General features: G+C 37.0%; 1 protein-coding gene across 1 annotated transcript in view; it reads left to right on the top strand.

The window, feature by feature from the left end:
• Positions 1-707: 707 nt before the first annotated feature.
• CFAP206 (cilia and flagella associated protein 206) overlaps positions 708-6,000 on the top strand; it is a 61,301-nt gene continuing 56,008 nt past the window's right edge. Inside the window, exon 1 of the mRNA XM_055535526.1 lies at positions 708-835. The gene's annotated coding sequence lies outside the window, so the exon portion shown is untranslated. The remainder of the gene's footprint in view (positions 836-6,000) is intronic.

Genomic DNA, 6,000 nt, shown 5'->3' with positions numbered 1-6,000 from the left:
CATGGTCTGGCTCCATACTCTCTGGTCTCACAGATATACTCAGTGGACTTTTACCAGGGAGCCTCCTCCAAGTAATGAGAGCATTGCAGGAATAAACCCCACTGTTCTATTGCTGAATGATTTAGACGAGTTGCTCAGGGAGAGTGCCACTTTAGAAGGGTATGACCAAGTCTCTCCTTGGGTCTTATCTCCAGGCCTTTCTCTGCCTCTTCTAGTCATCAACATAAGGAAACTCAATGCCTAAAAAAGACTCCATGACAAACAAGTAGTAATTGGTAACTGTTATTATTTTTCATCCTTACAAAAATAAGATCACAAGTCATATATGGCTCGTCATCTCTCATGCAGATCCTATAGCCACTGATTCTAAATTTTAAAATGTACCCATTTTATTAGTCTTATTTCTTCAGCCTTTTATAGATATAGATGGGTGTGAATTATAGTTTATCTACTGCTTGAAAATTTTAAAGTCTATTTAGTCAATGTAATATAACTTTATTTTAGCTTTAAAAATTTAATCTTATGAGATGCCTGCTGACATTTAAAATTGTTCTATTCAGTTCCTTTATCTCTGTACCCTGTGGAATCTGTTTATTGACTACAGATGTTAAGCACTTTGTTAAGGAACAGACAGCTGCAAGATAAAATATGTACTTCACCTGAGTGGTGGCATAGAAACCAGCATGTGTCTGAATCTATAAGAACTCCAATGGAAAGTATGTTTACAAGTTTAAAGGGCATAATCACAACCTACAGATTGGATTGGAATGACTGTGAGATTGTTTCAGGATTGTAAGATTTCCATGTAAAAGAAGTTAATAAAAGGCATATTAAGGTAAGTCCCTTATAATTGTGATTTTGAACAAGCTACTTTAAATTATACAATAGCATGAACTGACACGAAAAAAATAAATAGAGGGACATCAGGATTGTTGGGGCTCAGAGCCCAAAACAACTTTGCAAGGCAGTCATAAAGATGAAACTCTGCATGTCCCTGCAACCAGAAGTCCAGCAAGAATTAGCTCAGAGACAAAACAGAAAAAACCTGTTTTTCATTGATTTCAATACACTAAAGGCAATAGCTAAAACTGGACATGGAGAGAGTGAATGTAATAGAAACCCACCGAAATACCGCAGGGTTGCTGTTGTTACTGTTGTTTTGAGCTCAGTCTTGGCATTGTTTGAGACATAATAGATAAGCTGATTCTAAATTTTAGGTGGAAAAATAAGCAGCAAGTATTTTAAGGGAAATTCTGACAATAAATGCAGTGATGGGCCACTCACCTTTTCACTCTGTGCCATTAGAATCTGAAACAGTAGTCCTGGGGCAGGAACAGAGAACAAATGTCACACAATAGGATCTGAGAATAAAGTGTAAAGGTATAGGAGAAACTTAGGGATGCTGTCCCAAATCATGGAATATTCCATTCTGAATCTCCTTAATATTGCTTATTAATTAAGCATATGACAAAAATGGCATTTTGAAGTAGTGAAAAAAAGATGCCTTATTTAATTAATTGTTTGGAGGTAACCAGATAGTCTTTGAGGGCAGAAATGATTGAATCCTATTTTTCAGTTCATCAGAGTATATTCCAGTTGGAAGAAGTGAAAAAGTGAAAGTATTAGTCCCTCAGTCATGTCTGACTCTTTGCAACTCATGGACTGTAACCCATCAGGCTCCCCTGTCCATGGAATTATCCAGGCAAGAATACTGGAGTGGGTTGCCATTCCCTTCTCCAGGAGATCTTCCCCACCCAGGGAGCAAACCCATGTCTCTGGCATTGCAGGTGGATTCTTTGCCTTCTGAGCCACCAGGGAAGCCAACTCTAGGTGGATCAAAGGTTTAAAAGTAAAATCAAAGCTGTAAAAATATTAGAAGAAGCCACTTGAGAATGTTTATTTCAGATTGAGGAGCGCCTTTTAGGTTTGACATAAAGCCTAGAAGAAAAAAGTATTAATAAAAATGATTAATTTAACTTAATAAAAATTTTAAAAATATGCTAGGTCAAAATCATAAGCAAAGACAAAAGACAAACCATAAATAAGAAGAAAATATTTGCATTTCCTATTAAGGCAGAGGGATAATTTCTTTACTATATATATCTAGGAATGAATAAGAAATGGATCAACAATCCAATATAAAAATAGATCAAAAATATAAGTGGAAAATGGAAAAAGTCAAACATCATTTAAATGTATGAAAAATGTTATAATCAAAATAAGAGGAATGTAAATTAAAATTACATTAAAATTTATTTCCTACCTATTAGACTGGAAAGGATGAGAAATTATAAAACTGTGTTGGTGAAAGTGTGAGAAAAACACTCTCATGCATTGCTGGAAGGAACATAAATTATACAAGTTCTATGGGATTCAATTTGGCACTACCTATTGAAATTAAAAGGCGTATACTGTTTGACCCAGCAATTCCACTTCTAGGAGTTTATCCTACAGATATTCTTATATATGTAAAACAATATACGGACCAGATTGTCATTACAGTATTATTTGTAAAAATCAAAAGACTAGAAACAATAGAACTGGTTACGTCAATTATGGTACATCTTTCCAATGATGCAATTCCAATGAAATAATAAGCTTCTATAAGAAAGGAGGAAAAAACATATGTGCTGATTAAAAAAAACTTCCAAGACTTCTGAGAGTATTTGTTGAATGAATGTCATTAAGTGTAAAGTCAAGGTGTGAATGATATGCACAGTCTAATCTACATATATGTTCATCTATTAGGCAAATACCATTGAGCATCTGCTGTGTATCAGGCATCACGCTCCACACTTGGGATGTGCTTGTAGCCACATAGGCAAAGATCTCACCCATAGTGGAGCTTACATTCTGTAAAGGGGACAGAGCTCTGGGAGCCATGGAGGCAGTGATCCTGTTAAGGGGCTGGTGGCCACCATCTGGGAGACAGCAGAGGAGGGGGCAAGCAGAGACCAGATTCCAGAAACATTTTCAAAGTAGTCAGCAGGCTTTTCTTTTTTTTTTTTTTTCAGCAGGCTTTTCTGAGAGACTGGATGTAGCCCATGAATGAGAGGAGTCAGGGATGGCTGAGCAGCTTGAAGGCTGGGGTCGTGATGGGCTGGTGTCATGATGGGCTAGATGAACACAGGCCGGCATGGACAGGATAGGAAAGCTGCAGGAGGAGTTTTTGTGGGGGGAAGAGTAGGAATTCAGCTTGAACAAGTTGAATCTGAAACGTCTATTAGACATCCAAACAACTATTTAATCAATGTCATCTCTAGATGGTATATAGAGCCAAGAGTATGTTACTGTGTATTTGCTAGTATATGTATGAAATACCTCTGCTGCTGCTGCTGCTAAGTCGCTTCAGTCATGTTCAACTCTGTGTGACCCCATAGACGGCAGCCCACCAGGCTCCCCTGTCCCTGGGATTCTCCAGGCAAGAGCACTGGAGTGGGTTGCCATTTCCTTCTCCAATGTATGAAAGTGAAAAGTGAAAGTGAAGTTGCTCAGTCGTGTCCGACTCTTAGCAACCCCATGGACTGCAGCCTACCAGGCTCCTCCATCCATGGGATTTTCCAGGCAAGAGTACTGGAGTGGGTTGCCATTGCCTTCTCCGATGAAATACCTCTAGAGAAATATAAAAAACTGGAGATTTTGATTGATTCTTTAGGAGAGAATTAAGTGGCTAGGGATCAAGTGTTGAATGGAGCCTTAGATTTCATTCTATAGTGAATTTAGACCTATAAATTTTGAACTATATGAATATATTATGGTAAAAATTAATATAATGTTTAACAGTAATAAAAATTACAAGCTGCATTATACAATTTCTGTATAATGATGCCTAAACACTTTTTTCCTCATTGTTGAAACATTTTTTTTAATACTGAGAAAAGGATATTAGTTTTTCTGATTCCAAAGACATTTATTGAACATCTGTCATATATGATACTGAAATTTTAAAAAAATTAACAAGATATGGTCTCTTTTTAAACATAATAATGTGATAAATTTGAGTAAATCTACCTGTTAGAACTAATTAGTAGCAAAAGCTATACCTTATTTGTATTGGCAAACAACTGATTTATAAAATATGAATTTTATATTTTAAAATTATAAATTTTATAATTAAATTATAAATTTTATATTAAAATTATGAATTTTATATTTTAAATTTATATTTTAAAACACCCACAGCTGCTGGGTGGCTTTTTTTTTTAATACAATAAAGTAGGTTATCACATGGTTATTTGGACCCTCAGAAAAGATTCAGATTTTATGATCCTAAATTAAATAGCTAAAGATACAGTTGATCATAGCTTTTCTAGACAAATAATGTTTGATCTATCTCTTTTAATTCTCAGTACTTTCTGATTTGTGTGTTTTTTGTTTTGATATAGAAAAATATAAATCATATAAGAAACACCTATATGGTCTCCTGTCCAGAATTAACAACAGATGTCAACATTTGGTCATTGTTTTAATCAGCTCAAAGTGCTGTAACAAAGTGTCATAGTCTGGGTGGCTTAAACAACAAAGATTTACTTCTCACAGTTTTGGAGGCCAGGAAGTCCAAGAGCAAGGAACCAGCCTATCTGGTGTCTGATGACAGCCTACTTCCTGGCTTGTAGATGACTGTTCTCATTGTATCCTCACATGGTAGAAGGCAAAGAGAGGAAGCCAACTCTCAGGTCTCTTCTTATAAGTGCACTAACTTCATTCATGAGGATGCCATCCTTTTAACCTAATTACCCGTCGAAGTCCCCACCATCACATTAGGCTTAGGATTTCAGCATATGAATTTTGGGAGAACACATTAAGTCCATACTTTGCTTTATATGCCACATTTATGCCACAGCCATGTTTGCCCTTTATATTTAATAACACATATGCTGCTAAGTCTGCATATCTGAGGTGATTGATATTTCTCCTGGCAATCTTGATTCCAGCTTGTGTTTCTTCTAGTCCAGCGTTTCTCATGATGTACTCCGCATATAAGTTAAATAAACAGGGTGACAATATACAGCCTTGACGTACTCCTTTTCCTATTTGGAACCAGTCTGTTGTTCCATGTCCAGTTCTAACTGTTGCTTCCTGACCTGCATACAGATTTCTCAAGAGGCAGGTCAGGTGTTCTGGTATTCCCATCTCTTTCAGAATTTTCCACAGTTTATTGTGATCCACACAGTCAAAGGCTTTGGCATAGTCAATAAAGCAGAAATAGATGGTTTTCTGGAACTCTCTTGCTTTTTCCATGATCCAGTGGATGTTGGCAATTTGATCTCTGGTTCCTCTGCCTTTTCTAAAACTAGCTTGAACATCAGGAAGTTCACGGTTCACGTATTGCTGAAGCCTGGCTTGGAGAATTTGGAGCATTACTTTACTAGCGTGTGAGATGAGTGCAATTGTGCGGTAGTTTGAGCATTCTTTGGCATTGCCTTTCTTTGGGATTGGAATGAAAACTGACCTTTTCCAGTCCTGTGGCCACTGCTGAGTTTTCCAAATTTGCTGGCATATTGAGTGCAGCACTTTCATAGCATCATCTTTCAGGATTTGGAATAGCTCAACTGGAATTCCATCACCTCCACTAGCTTTGTTCGTAGTGATGCTTTCTAAGGCCCACTTGACTTCACATTCCAGGATGTCTGGCTCTAGGTCAGTGATCACACCATCATGATCATCTGGGTCATGAAGATCTTTTTTGTACAGTTCTTCTGTGTATTCTTGCCATCTCTTCTTAATATCTTCTGCTTCTGTTAGGTCCATACCATTTCTGTCCTTTATCGAGCCCATCTTTGCATGAAATGTTCCTTTGGCATCTCTGATTTTCTTGAAGAGATCTCTAGTCTTTCCCATTCTGTTGTTTTCCTCTATTTCTTTGCATTGATCGCTGAAGAAGGCTTTCTTATCTCTTCTTGCTATTCTTTGGAACTCTGCATTCAGATGTTTATATCTTTCCTTTTCTCCTTTGCTTTTCGCTTCTCTTCTTTTCACAGCTATTTGTAAGGCCTCCCC

This window comes from Bubalus kerabau, chromosome 9 (genome assembly GCF_029407905.1).
Source record: "Bubalus kerabau isolate K-KA32 ecotype Philippines breed swamp buffalo chromosome 9, PCC_UOA_SB_1v2, whole genome shotgun sequence".
NCBI classification, from domain to species: domain Eukaryota; kingdom Metazoa; phylum Chordata; class Mammalia; order Artiodactyla; family Bovidae; genus Bubalus; species Bubalus kerabau.
Note: the sequence above shows the minus strand (reverse complement) of the source record. Positions and strands in the feature narration are given on the sequence as shown.